Here is a 13,981-nt window from a genome sequence, read left to right as displayed (position 1 = left end):
GATAACCATCAATTTTTTCTTTAGAGTTAAGAGTCTGTCTCTTTTATTTTTTCTCTTTGCTCATTTGTTTTGTTTCTTAAATTCCACACATGAGTGATATCATATGGTATTTGTCTTTCTCTGACTTACATCCTTTAGTATTATACTTTCCAGCTCCATCCACATTGTTGCAAATGGCAAGATTTCATTCTTTTTTTATGGCTGAATAGCACTGCACTGTGTGTGTGTGTGTGTGTGTGTGTGTGTGTGTGTATATATATATATACACAGTGACTTCTTTATCCATTCATCAATGATGAACACTTGGGCTGCTTTCATAGCTTGTACAGCCGCCACTTCCTGATCCTTGCAGGGCAAAGGTTTCTCTTGTCCCTCACCTGGGCTCTCACCCTCCCCATGCCTTGCATCCCTGTGCCTTCAGGGATTCTTAGGGAACCAGCTCCACAAGAGTTAAGGCGGGCCCCAAGGGTTTGCCTTTTCCTAACTTGCTGAAAGGTGCAGCAAGGGCTAGGGCTACCCACAGCCCTGACCCAGTCCTTCTCTGTCCAGCTTCTCCTCACGACGGTCCTTCTGATTTCTCCAACATCCTCTCTCACTGCCCACGGGCAGCCCACCTTAGCAGCTGTACCTGGATTCCTTCAGGACAGGCTTATTGATACCCTTCCCCTAACTCCTCCCTTGGAGCCCTGACCTCGCACCCTCATTCTCATACACTATAAGACTGTGACCTCTCTGGCCAACGGGTCTTCACCCCTGACCCCTAAGCCCCCGGAAAACTCCCGGGTCTCCTAATGCTCCGCCCCTGGAAGCCCCGCCCCTGCTCGCGCAGCGTTGTGCCCGCCCCCATCCCTCCCAGCCAGGGCAGCGCAGCGTCAGCCGTCTCTCGGCGGGGCTTTCTCCTAGGATTTGCGGTTTGGTCTGCGGCATGGACGCTTATTGACGTTGCTGGTGAGGCGGCGGCGGCGGCGGAACTAGGCCTTCTTCGGCCAAAAGGCGCCGGCCCCCCTCTCTCTGCTCGGCTCATCCTTGTGGTTCTCTGCGGCTGCGCGGCGGAAGGTAGCGCTGTCAACTGCTCTAGCGCGGAGCGCCAGGCTGTGGTCGGCTCCATAGCTCAGGGGTTAGAGCACTGGTCTTGTAAACCAGGGGTCGCGAGTTCAAATCTCGCTGGGGCCTGTCTCTGTTTTTCCACCCCTCCTGGGAGATGGAAACGTGGGAGACGAGTGAGCCAACACGAATTTCCGTTCTTTCTGCGAGGTCTGGCCCTCGGCCGAACGGACTGTCCGTGGCCCCTAGATTCCCGCCGACGGGAAGTGGCGTTGTTTCGGGAAGAGCTGGCTCCCTGTGCCCGTGGCCTTGCGGTCACAGGCTCCGCCGGCTCCATGCGACTTCACAGCGGCCCCTCGCCTCCTTCGCGTGCGCTCGGAAAGCCCGTGGCAGATCTTCCCGTGCCCCTCCTCTCACCACGCTCGGGCCAGAGGCGAGTCTTCATCTCTTTGTTTCTTCCGCGTAGTGGGGAACACCTGTCTACGCCCACCTCCCCACAAGGCGCCCTGGGAATCTTTAGTCGGGAGGGGTGCTAGGTTTAAGCCCCCGCTTAGTTCGCCGTGTCCCCACAACGTAGCTTCAGTAGTGAGGTGGCCGTCCAGTAGGGCCGCCGCGGAGGAGTCCGCGAATCCCGGGAGCCCGGGACGCGCAGGGCTCTGAGGGTGCGGGTGCGCTCCTGGCTCGTGCAGGGCTCGTGTGTTCGGGTCTGCTTGGATGCAGCCTTGGCCCTTCGGCTGACACGCTTCCACCTCTGCCGGAGCCAGGCCGCCCGGGCAGGTCGTGCGGGCCCCGGCGGTGGCTGCAGAGGTCTCCAGACCGCGGGCGAGCCTGGCTCTTACGGGGCAGCGCCCCCACTGCCCTCTGGGGATTTAATTTCATTTTGCGTACGTGACTTCTTTTAACAGCATAAATAAATCAAAGCCAAAAGGTCACCATGTATTAGTTGTGTTTTTATTGTTTAAGAGAAAAACTAAATGGTTAAAAGAAGAAGAAGAAGAAAAAAAAAAAAGACCAGAAGCAAATATGGCAGTTCTAGCCTTTTGGGCAGGTGTTACCAGTTGTGGACGTTTGTTCGCACTTTTCTTCTACAATTCCATAGAGAAGAGAAGCAAATGCTTACAACACGGAGGGGGTAGCAACCCGCCCGAGGATACACGGTGGCCTAGGACAGAGCCTGTCCATCCAGCACGGTGTGCGCGACAGCAGGCGAGGACAATGCTCGGTGAGGAAGGGGCTGGTTAGCATCGTCTTCTCCAGGGAAAGAGCTCGGAAAGGAGCAGCGAACGAAGCAGAGGGCTGAGCCGAGATCGTGCAGTGGCGGTGAAAAATTACCACTTTCTTTCCTTGAAGTGGGTTAGCCACCGTTCGTCTCCCACTCTGTTTTTTAAGTCCTCTGTGTAGGGAATTTTTCTGCTGGCGGCACAAAAATAAACCTACGAACCAGCTCTGAGTGGCTGGCTATTCGTGAATTTTACATCAGGGAATAAGAATCGCTGTTTTGGGTTTGTTTGTTTTTGTTTTTTTTTGGTTGGTTGGGTTTGAGTTTGGGTTTTTGTTTTTTTTTGTTTTATTTTACTACTGAATGACTCGGTACAATTAAGCCCTTTTAGGGAGAGTAGGTCCAAGACGAGGGAGGAGGCCGCCCTCAAGTCCGGGACCCCGGTTCGCCGGGAGCGGGGGACTGCCCCCAGGCAACCCCAGGAGAATGCCTCGAGGGAGGTGGGCGCGCTCAAACCCCGGGCCCCGGTTCACAGGAGCGGGGCGACCCCCAGGCAACCCCAGGAGCACCCAGCTCGTGCAGCGAGTCAGGGGCTGGCGCTCGGGCTGCGCACCCGGCCACCGCAGCCGGTCATCTCGTTTCTGCCTTACACTTCCCCGAAGTTTTTTTCTGAAGCTTTTGCAAGTACGTATGTGTTGCTTGTCGTATTTCCATGAGAAAAATAAAGCCCTCGTCCTTTTACCAGGAGCCCCACTGAAGGGGCCCCTCGGGCTTTGTTTGGCTCGTCGCGGCTCAGGATCCAGTCTCCAAAGCCCGCCTGCCCTTCTCCCCGGGAGTTGCACCCGGACCCTGGGCCTCCAGACTCTGGCCTTCCTCGGGCTGCCCCGGAGGGCAGGCGCTCCCCGTCTCGGTGCCTGCTGCCGGAGGCGCGCCGGCAAAGACACGTCCCTTCGGATTCCAGATCACAGAGCCGGGCCGAGGGATGCGAGCTGCCGACGGATGAGGTTAACGGCGGATGCGAAGACTGCTGAGCAGGGACTAATTGGGCATGGAGACGGAGATCCAGGGGTAATGCCAACGCACCGAAAGTAAGGTTTCCTGTTAGTGACAACGCCCCCAGGCAGACGCAGATTACAGACTGAACCAAGCACGGAGGCACCGGACGGCTCGTTGGTCTAGGGGTATGATTCTCGCTTTGGGTGCGAGAGGTCCCGGGTTCAAATCCCGGACGAGCCCGCCTTTTCCCTCCCCCCCCCCCCCCGGTACTTTTTACCTACATTTTTTAGATGGACGGTTCGCGTCTTGGACGAGCAGATGGCGTACGCAAGGGCTCCGAGTGGCCTGGAGCTCCGGAAGACGAGCAAGCAGAAGTGTGAGTCGCCTCGGAACCGAGGGTCGCCGATGAAAGACGATGCAGAGCCGCTGGCGGTTGTTTTTTTTGCCAATCTGAGGGATGATGCCATTTTAGCCGTGGAACTTTGTATCCACGGTCCCCAAGGAAGGCTTGCTTAACCCTCAAGACCATTATAGGGAGAGCGGCGTGCGGCGGTTTCCGTAGTGTAGTGGTTATCACGTTCGCCTAACACGCGAAAGGTCCCCGGTTCGAAACCGGGCGGAAACACCGAGACTTGGTTTCTGTTTTCCTTTTTCCCGTATTTAAAAATTGGAGACTATGAGCCAGTTTGGTCCTGTTTAGAACATCACCCGCCAACTACTATTTGAAAATTATTACATTGGGGGTACATTTGGAGACTCTGGAACAAACCTGGCTCCGGTTCAGGACATCCACTCACCGTCCTCTCTGTCTGGTTACAGACGTGGGCGGTCTTCCAGGATGGAGAAAGAGGTGGAACACCGCCAGTTTCCACCTCAGCCACCGACCCTGTAAATACTTGATCCCAACCCACTTGCTGCCTAGGACGTAAAACTTAAAAGCTAGCAGTGGTGGAACTCGAACCCTCGCCCTCAAAGAGACCAGGGGTTTAAGCCAGCACCTTAGACTGCCCGGTCACATCACGCCGCTTCAACAGGGTTTGGGATGCCTTCCTTCACTGCTGATAACTTTCCAAGGGTCTTCAGGAAAAGAAAGTGTTGGGAGGAATCTATAGGTTAGAGAACTACATCCCAGCCAACAGGATTAGTTTGACCGGAGCCACTGGGCTCCATGAGCACGCAGAGGGAAAGATTCGTGCAGTGCACACCACCTCATGCCTTGGTTTTAGTAGGGATTCTCAAGTCATTCCCACCTTTCACTTTGGGGAATGCACGTGAATGCAGAGGAAGTCTTCTATAATCTCAACTTTGTTGTTGTTTTAAAATTTTTTTCAAATTAAACCGTGAATGTGTATTATTTTTAGAAATTAAATAAAGGAGAGGAAAACCTTCCACCCTCCTCTCAATTTTTTAAAAAACCCATAGCTTTTTTTCCCCCTGCAAATAGCACCAGCACTTTCAGAAGTGGCTGTGATCTCAGAGGCTTCCACCTGCTCCATTCCATTCTGCTGCCTGAGTTTTCCATCCTTTTAAACAAGTGTTCTAACTAGAGATACCAAATCTTGACAAAACACACTTGACTGAATATCATATAGAGAATCCTCCCTTCCCTTCCCACTATAAAAATCCACTTTGAAGAGGAGAAGGAGGAAGAGGAGGAGGAGGAGGAGGAAGAGAGGAGGAGGAGGAGAAAGAAAACAACATATCCAGGAAAAAAATAGAAAAATAAATTGATGGGAAAACCCACAACTTAGAGATAACTACCAATATGTGGTAAATTAACCTCGTTTGTTTTTCTGTTAATTTTCCCCTGCTGTAGTATATCTATCTGTTATAGATACAGATTTGAAACATGCTTTTTAAACTTAGATTATAAATTATTAAGTCTTCCCAAACCTCTTTTAAATGGCTGGCTCTAAATTCTAAAAGATGAAAGTAGCTTGAATTCCATCCCTGGGGCCTGACTTACCTGGGGCATGATTTGAAGACCGGTGGGTAGCCAGCCAGTGCTAGAGAGTACAGGATTACTGCAGCATCCCAGTAGATTTATTTTCTCTTCTTTGGCTTCTTAATATGAAGATTGCTGGTGATTCTTATAACTGTATATAGCTATGTGTTTTCAAGCCAAAGTGTGTATCTTTCAGGCCTCATGGGCATTTAGAGATGGTTTCAGCTGAGTATCTCCTGTTTTAATAACAGGACCTCCTGCTTAATGAGGATCATCTCTTTCCCATATAGGAAATACCATATCCTCAGTGTAGATTAGAAAATGTGCCCCCCCGCCAAAAAAAATGTGCCCGCAAAACCACAGGGAATTGTAAATTGACCACAGCCCCTGCTATTAGCAGGTCTCTGATGGTCTATACATCTCCCCAGCTTAGAGTATCAAGTTCTTAGAAGAGAATGCCAACCAGTTTGGAATCTGGGATCTTCAAAACAAAAAACAACCCTCCCTCCCATCAAAATTTTGAAATATAGATTTCACATAGAATTGCAAAAAAAAAAAAAATGTGCAGGGAAGTCTCATGCCACCCTCACCTGTCCTCCCAATGATGACATCTTTCTTGCATTCTATAGTACAGTAAGAAAACTGGAAATTGACTTTGGTACAGCCCACCGGTCTGAGTTTATTCAAATTTCTCCAGTTCTCCATATGGCAATTTTGTCACATGTATAGCTTCCTGTGACTGTCACCACAGTCAAAATACAGAAGAGTTCCATCACTATAAGCCTCCCTTGGGGTATCCTTTTCATAGCCACACACAACCCCTTCTAATCTCCCCAGGCCTAGTGCCTGGCCACCACTAATCTGTTTTATGTTTCTATAATTTTGTTAGGACAAGAATTCCATATAAATGAAATGAGTATGTAGTCGCTAGGGATTGGTTTCTTTACTCAGCATCATTCCTTTGGGATTCATTCCATGTGTCAATAGTTCATTTCTTTTTATTGTTCAGTAGTACTCCTTGGTATAAATGTACCAAAGTTTGTTTAACCATTCAACTGTTTCCTTTTATTCCTAGTTTGTCAAGTATTTTTATCATGAAAGGGTATTGAATTTTGTCAAATGATTTTTCTGCATCAGTTGAAATAATCATGTGGGTTTTTCCCCTCTCTATTCTGCTAACATGGAGGATTTTTTTCAATGTTGAGTTTTGATAGTTCTTTGTATACTTCACCTTTGTCTTTTGTTATATGTATGTAGTTTGCAAATAATTTCTCCCCAACTAATTTTTGACAAAGGTGCAAAAAAGCAATTCAATTCCTCTTAGAAAGAATAGCCTTTTCAATAAATGTTGCTAAAACATCCTATGGATGGACAAAGAATATATGTCCCTAAGCAAAAGAATGAATCTCAGCCAAAACTTCCCAGTTTATATAAAAATTAATTCAAAAGAGATCACAGTCTTAAATGTAAAACTATAAAATTTTTAGAAAAAAATAAAAAAATAAAAAAAATAAAATTTTTAGAAAAAAACAAAACAAAACTTCTTCATCTTAGAGCTGGGTGAAGAGTTCCTAAATTTGATACCAAAAAGGAAAAATTTATAAATTGGACCTCATCACAATTAAAATTTTTTCCCCTGTGAAAAATTATGGTAAGAGGATTTAAAATTTTTGAAGAAAAACAAAAGGCCTACATAATCATACTGTTTTGCAAAAACAGCAATCTTCAACCTGTCCTTCCAGATGCCTGAAAGAACCACCTTTCTATTTATGAGTCAGAACTCAGAATCTACCAAATGAGGGTACCTCAAAATACCTCTCTCCCCCACCATTTCCACCTTCTACACTTGTAGGGTTTTTTAAATATTCATTTATTTGAGAGAGAGAGAGTACACGAGTCTGGGGACAGGTTAGCAAGGTCCTCTCTTCATGTTTCGCCAGGTGAGATCATGTTGTTGACACTGCTGCCATATTCTCCAAGATTTAGGATTCTCTCCCAACCTTACTAGCTGTTGGCCGAATCCAGTTCCTTGTGATTGTAGAACTGAAATTTCCATTGCTTTGCTGGCTCTGAGTTAGATGCTGCTCTCAGAGTCTCAGAGCCCCCTGCTGGCTCACGGGCCCTGGAATAACAGTTTACTTCTCCCTTGAGGCCACAGGGCAGCCTCTCTCCAGTACTTAACCTTTGCCTGAAGGATTCACCTGGTTAAGTAAGGCCCACTCAACCTAATTTGCCTTTTGACCAGTGAAAAAAAGCCAACTGTCTAGTGACATTAATGACATCTGCAAAATTGCTTCTTCCATAAAACGTATCATGATCATAGGCATGATATCCTTTCATACTCAAAGGAAGGGAAGGGATCCCTGGGTGGCACAGTGGTTTAGCGCCTGCCTTTGGCCCAGGGCGCGATCCTGGAGACCCGGGATCAAACCCCACGTCAGGCTCCCGGTGCATGGAGCCTGCTTCTGTCTCTGCTTCTCTCTCTCTGTGTGACTATCATAAATAAATAAAAATTTTTAAAAAACTTAAAAAAAACAAAAACAAAGGAAGGGGAGTATACAGGGCATGTACACCGGGGAGGAGGGTGCTTTTAGGGGTTCATCTTTGAATTCTGCCTGCCACAGTTATGGACACAAGAACCAGATGTGGGAGCAACTTCCAGCAGAAGAGACTTTCCAACTTCCTTCAGTCTTTTTGTTTTAGTAACTTGTTAAAAACATGAGTGAGAGGGATTTCTGGATTTCCCTCCTTCCTGTGTGTCAACTCTAACTTTCTGTTTTCACTTGGCCACATGACATTAAGTGGGCTTGCTGTTACATTGCACCAGAGTGGCAGAGGCACCCTTGGCCAGGATGCACAGTGGGGCTCTCCCTGCTGCAAGTGTCATGTGGGTGGTCAACTTCCTCCAGTTCCTTAGGACTTCCCATTTGTGGGGTTTTTTTTTTTTTTTTACGTATTTTTTAAATATATTATTTATTCATTTGACACAGAGAGAGAGCACAAGCAGGCAGATGGAGTGGCCTGGAGTAGCAGGCAGATGGAGAGAGATAGGGAGAAAGCAGGCTCTCCACTGAGCAAGGAGCCCGATGCTGGGCTCAATCCCATGACCCTGGGATCATGATCGAGCTGAAGGCAGAGGCTTAACTGACTGAGCCACGCAGGTACCCCCCACATTTGTATTTTTAGACACTTAAAAATTATTCCATTAATATACGCACACTATAGAAAAGATAAGCAGGCATAAGAATAATAATTAGTATGAAGAAGCATAAAGAATGAAAATCACCCTCAACCATGCCACCCAATTGTTAATATTTTGCTTTAGAGCTTTTCAGATTGTCTGCATATTTTAACATATGCACCATTTTAACAAAAATACTTTGCATTGTTTTATAACTTGCTTTGTAAAAATACTCAAAAAGTGTAATTATTGTAAATTCATGCCATAAATTCTTCTACATCATTTCCCCCCACTTTTATGAAATTTTAAACAAGAGCAATAGACCAAGGAGGTGGGGCAGGAGTAGCCCTTAAGAACTAAAGCAAGGGGCAGCCCGGGTGGCTCAGCGGTTTAGCGCCGCGTTCAGCCCAGGCCGTGATCCTGGGGACTCTGGATCGAGTCCCACATCGGGCTCCCTGCATGGAGCCTGCTTCTCCCTCTGCCTGTGTCTCTGCCCCTCTCTCTGTGTCTCATGAATAAATAAATAAAATCTTTAAAAAAAAAAAAAAAAAAACTAAAGCAAGAACATTGGAGTGGTGCAGTCCGGTAAGCATCCAACTCCTGGTTTCAGCTCAGGTCCTGATCTCAAGGTAGTGGTATTGAACCACAACCCCCCAGCCCCCCAGTTGGGCTTTGTGCTCAGCATAGAGTCTGCCTGAGACTCTCTTTTCTTCTCCCTCTCCCTCTTCCTTATTGTGTGCACTCTCCCTTCCCTCTTTCTCTCTCAAATAAATAAACTAAAAAAAAAAAAAAAAAAAGAACTAAACCAAAGAAGCTCATTTAAAAATGTTTTTTGGTAAGTTACACAGAGAAAGACAAATATTATATGATTTCACTCATTTGTGGAGTTTAAGAAACAAAATATAAGCAATAGGGAAAAAAGAGAGAGAGACAAACCAAGAAACAGAGAGCACTAACTATAGAGAGCATACTGATGGTCACCAGCATGGAAGGGAAGGGGGCGGGGAGCGATGAGGGAAACAGGTAACAGGGATTAAGGAGGGCACCTGTGCGAGCACTGGGTGATGAATGGAAGTGTTGCATCACTATATTATATACCTGAAACTAATATTATACTCTATGTTAATTAACTGGCACTCATTCATTCTCCAGAGAGAGAGAGAGAGAGAGAGGCAGAGACAGAAGCAGGCTCCATGCCGGCGGGAGCCTGACGTGGGATTCGATCCCGGGTCTCCAGGATCACGCCCTGGTCCAAAGGCAGGCGCTAAACCGCTGCGCCACCCAGGGATCCCTCTTTCTAATTTTTCTACACTCAGTTTCCCTCTTTTCCCTTATAATTCCTTTCACTATTTCTTATATTCCATGTATTTTTGAGACCATATGATGATTGTCTTTCTCTGATTGGAGAGTGGGTCTTTTTTCTCACAGGTAACCTGCTTAGCGGGAGGCTATCCCAAGCAGGGTTCTAGATTGAGGGCCTGCCCCCAGAAGGGGCTGGTTTAGCTCCTGGGAAAATGATTCACTTATTTCCAGTTTCTCCAAATTTCCAGTTTCTCCAAAAATCAAAACCAAACCAAACCAAACCTTGAGCACTCAGCTGGGAGGCATGCTGTAACGCCTGCAAAATGCAGATTGTGTCTGCACCATTTTCTTCATTATAATTCTTCAGAAACTATGGCATAACTTTTTGTTTTTTCAATTATGTCTAAAATCAACACAACAGAATTCAACAGTTTCTTTTATTTTTAAAAGACAGTTTCCCATCATTCATAGCTAGTATATAGAAATACAATTTATTTTAGCATATTGATCTGCTATCTTGCAACCATGCTAAACACATATAGTTCATATAGTTCTAGTATTTTGGGGCGTGGTGTGGGTTGAGAAGAGTCTGTTGGATTTTCCCCACGGATATTATGTCATTGTGATGAATGAAAATTTTACCTCTTCCTTTTCAATCCAGATGCCTTTAATTACTTTTCTCACCTTGTTGCACTGGCTAGAATGTCTAAAACAATACTGAATAGAAGCAGTGAGAGTAGAAATCTTTGCTTTTCATTTTTTGGGGAAAACTCTCAGTCTGTCAACATTGAGTATGTTAGCCTTTTCTAGGGTTAGAGTCAACTCTACTCCTAGTTTGCTGAGAGTTTTATAAAAAAATGGATATTAGACACAAGAAAAAAAACCAAAAAGATTTGTTACTAAGTTGGTAACAGATTTTGACTTATTGTGGTAATCATTTTGCAATACAGGTTTTCCTGCTTTCCAAAAATAGAATGTTCCTATGAAAACTTTGGCAAACCAAAATGGCATAAAGTGAAGAGTATTGCCCACTTCCCAAAAGTTCAAGTCACAGAACTTTGCTTTTACAAAAGACCTTCGGTATCATGGTCACGGCTTTTTCCTTAAAATAAAAATCTTTCAATTTCTTTTGGTTAGTGAAAACAGGTACAAACATAGTATATACCACATTATCAAATATACAAATACCAAATCATTATGTTGTGCACCTGAAACTACTATGACATTATATGTCAATAATACCTCAATAAAAAAGCTAGAATCCAGAGAATGTTTTGCATAATCTTTACATCTTGCTGTTTAACCATAACATTATGTAAGTTTTTACTGCAGAATAAGTAAAGCCTTTAAATGTGCCTAAAAAAAAAAAAAAGGATATTAGATTTTATCAAATGCTTCTGCATTTACTAGGATAATCAGATGGTTTTTCTTTTTTTTTTTAGTTTGTTAATATGGTGAATTATATTGGTTGATTTTTCAAATGGTGACTCAGGCCTTGATCAATCTGGGTCACTTTTTTTACTGTCTGGCTCTCCCCTGTGTATAAGCGCCTGAATCCCTGGACCCAACAGAGAGAGCTGTTCCGTAACCTAGCTGGAACCCCAGCTTTATCAAGGCAGGATTGACAACTAAAAATTGTACATATTTAAGGTATATAATGTAATGTTTGATATACAAATACATTGTGAAATAATCATCACAATCAAGGTAATTAACACATTTATCGCCTCACATAATTAACTTTTGTGTGAACACATAAGATCTATTCTCAGCAGGTTTTAGGTATACAATGTATTATTATTAATTATAGCCATTATGCTGTACATTAGGTGTCAAGAATTTATTCATCTCATAACTGAAAGTTTGTACCCTTTGACCAACAATTCCCTTTTCCACACCTCCAGCACTTGGTAATCACAATTATACTGTATGTTTCTTTGAGTTTGACTTTTTTAGGTTCCACATATAGGGGAGATCATGCAGTACTTGTTTTTTGGTGTCTAGCTTATTTCACTTAGCACAATATCCTCCAGGTTCATCCATGTTGTCACAAGTGGCAGGATTTTCCTTATATTTTAAGGCTGAAAAATATTCCACTATAAATATATCACATTTTTTTTATTAATTCATCCATCAATGGGCACTTAGGTTGTTTATACATCTTAGCTATTGTGAATAATGCTATGATGAACTCGGGTATGCATATATCTCTCGAAATAATGATTATATTTCCTTTGAATATACATCTAGATGTGGGATTTCTGGATTGTCTTGCAGCCAGGTAGGTAGAAACAGGCAGCATATCTGTTGGATGATGAGTGAATGACCCAACGCAGCTTTCACAGCAGTTGCCAGTGACCTTCATGCAGTAAAAGCCATGAACACTATACAGTCATCATGTTTTTCAGTTCTCTGAATCATCAACACACTGAACTTGTGATATATACCACATCCAATCTCATCCCACCTCCTGAGCCTCAGGGTCTGACTCTCCTCCACCTGCCTTAAATGTTGGGATTCTTCTCCCTTCCTTGTCCATTATTAGGGCATGTGCCTGGTCCTCTGCTCTTCCCATGCCCACTGCCATGGTTGCCAGTAGGATCAACACCTCTTGATTTTTAACTGTTGCCCAATCTGTCACTTGGCTTCCTCTTTCATGTCTACTCCAAGTCTCTCCTGGCCCCCAAGCTCCAGATCCACACCAGAACAAATGCATGCCTTTTCCATTGTCCAAACAGCTACTCCTGCACATTACCCCTCTCTGGAAATGGTGCCAGCTCCTGGCAATTCAAGTCACATGCCCACCAAGCAGCTCCAGACAACTCCACTGCCGCCATCAGCTCTCTACAGGATCATTGGCACACCCTTTAGCCAGGACTCTCACACGCCCTACCACAGGAACATTGGAAAGAGGTCATTTCTTCTGTGTTCATTGCATTAACCAAGCTCAAAGGGATGTGTAAACAAAGCCCAGAATTTGCAGTGAGAAATAAAACAATAGACACTCATGATGAGTGTTAGGAAACAACGAGAAACCAGAGGTAGTAAGTAAGCAAAGACTAGGCACTGCTTACCCTCTTGCCAGGACACAGCAAGGAGCTGGTATGTGGACAGACTTAATTCCTCCCAACCTTGCGAATAATTTCCTATCTCAATGCACGTATTTTGCAAAATACGACCAATTTTCTAGAGAAAAAAATTCTTTGTTATACTCATAATGACAATCCTAGTCATGTAAGCTCTTTAATCATAGCTTGCAGGCTCTAATTTTGCAGGTTTTTAAAAACTTTTATTTATTTATTTTTATATTTTATTTAAATTCAATTTGCAACATATAGTATAACACCCAGTGCTCATCTCATCATGTGCCTTCCTTAATGCCCACCGTCCAGTAACCCCCTCCCCCTCCATCCTCCTGCTCCTCTGCAACCTTTGTTTCCCAGAATTAGGAGTCTCTCATGGTTTATCTCCCTCTCTAATTTTCCCCCCTTAGGTTCTCCCCTTTCCCTTAGGGTCCCTTTCACTATTTCTAATATTTCCCGTATGAGTGAAACCTTATGATGATTGTCCTCCGATTGACTTATTTCACTCAGCATAATACCCTCCAGTTCCATCCATGTGGAAGTAAATGGTAGATATTCAGGTCTTCCGGATTCTATTTCCCCACAGGCCATGGGAGCGCCTTGCTGTTGGCGCCCTCCACTGTGGAAAGGCGGTAGTTGCAACTTTGGAAGTGAAGGACTTACCTAACTGACGGGTAGAGAGGTTCTTGCTGTGGGGGTGGTGGATGCAGTCACGGGGTCAGATGACCTGACCTGGATGGGAAAAAAATAGCAGCACTTGTATTTTTCCTAATCACTAACTGGAACTGAGCCTTTCCTTTTATTATGAATGCAGGCTACAGACCCCAGTAAGATTAACAGGACCTGTAACTTCATTGCCAGTAGAAATCTCAGCCATTTTCACATCATGCCATTGTTGATACAGATATCCTGAATTACCATTTATGCTCCTTAGTATTTAGAAAATTACAGTAGTTGTTAAATAAGCTTCTATATCTTATTTTGATGTGTGTCGATTAAACTGCATTTCTTTCTTTCTTTTTAAATATTTTATTTATTTATTTGAGAGAGAGAGAGAAACAGACGAGAGTGAGCAGAGGAGGAGGAACAGAGGGGGAGGAGTAAAGGGGAAGGGAGAGTGATGAGCAGATTCCCCCCTGAGCTGGGAGCCTGACATGATGCTCCATTCGAGGACCCCATGATCAGGACCGGAGTCAAACCAAGAATTGGAT

General features: G+C 44.8%; 1 long non-coding RNA gene and 3 other non-coding genes across 4 annotated transcripts; 3 read left to right on the top strand and 1 right to left on the bottom strand.

Annotated features, from left to right (window-relative positions):
* The first annotated feature begins 1,100 nt into the window (after window positions 1-1,100).
* Window positions 1,101-1,173, top strand: TRNAT-UGU (transfer RNA threonine (anticodon UGU)). Its single transcript has one exon. It is a non-coding gene; the product is annotated as a tRNA-Thr (tRNA).
* Window positions 1,174-1,979: 806 nt separating this feature from the next.
* Window positions 1,980-3,904, bottom strand: LOC140641094 (uncharacterized). The gene is made up of 2 exons (XR_012037611.1): window positions 3,541-3,904; window positions 1,980-3,361 (listed from the first exon to the last, which is right to left on the bottom strand). It is a non-coding gene; the product is annotated as an uncharacterized lncRNA (long non-coding RNA).
* On the top strand, window positions 3,428-3,499 carry TRNAP-UGG (transfer RNA proline (anticodon UGG)). The gene has a single exon. It is a non-coding gene; the product is annotated as a tRNA-Pro (tRNA).
* On the top strand, window positions 3,812-3,884 carry TRNAV-AAC (transfer RNA valine (anticodon AAC)). Its single transcript has one exon. It is a non-coding gene; the product is annotated as a tRNA-Val (tRNA).
* Window positions 3,905-13,981: the final 10,077 nt, after the last annotated feature.

The sequence above is a fragment of the Canis lupus genome, chromosome 10 (assembly GCF_048164855.1).
Source record: "Canis lupus baileyi chromosome 10, mCanLup2.hap1, whole genome shotgun sequence".
NCBI classification, from domain to species: domain Eukaryota; kingdom Metazoa; phylum Chordata; class Mammalia; order Carnivora; family Canidae; genus Canis; species Canis lupus.
This window is presented reverse-complemented; position numbering and strand designations above follow the sequence as displayed.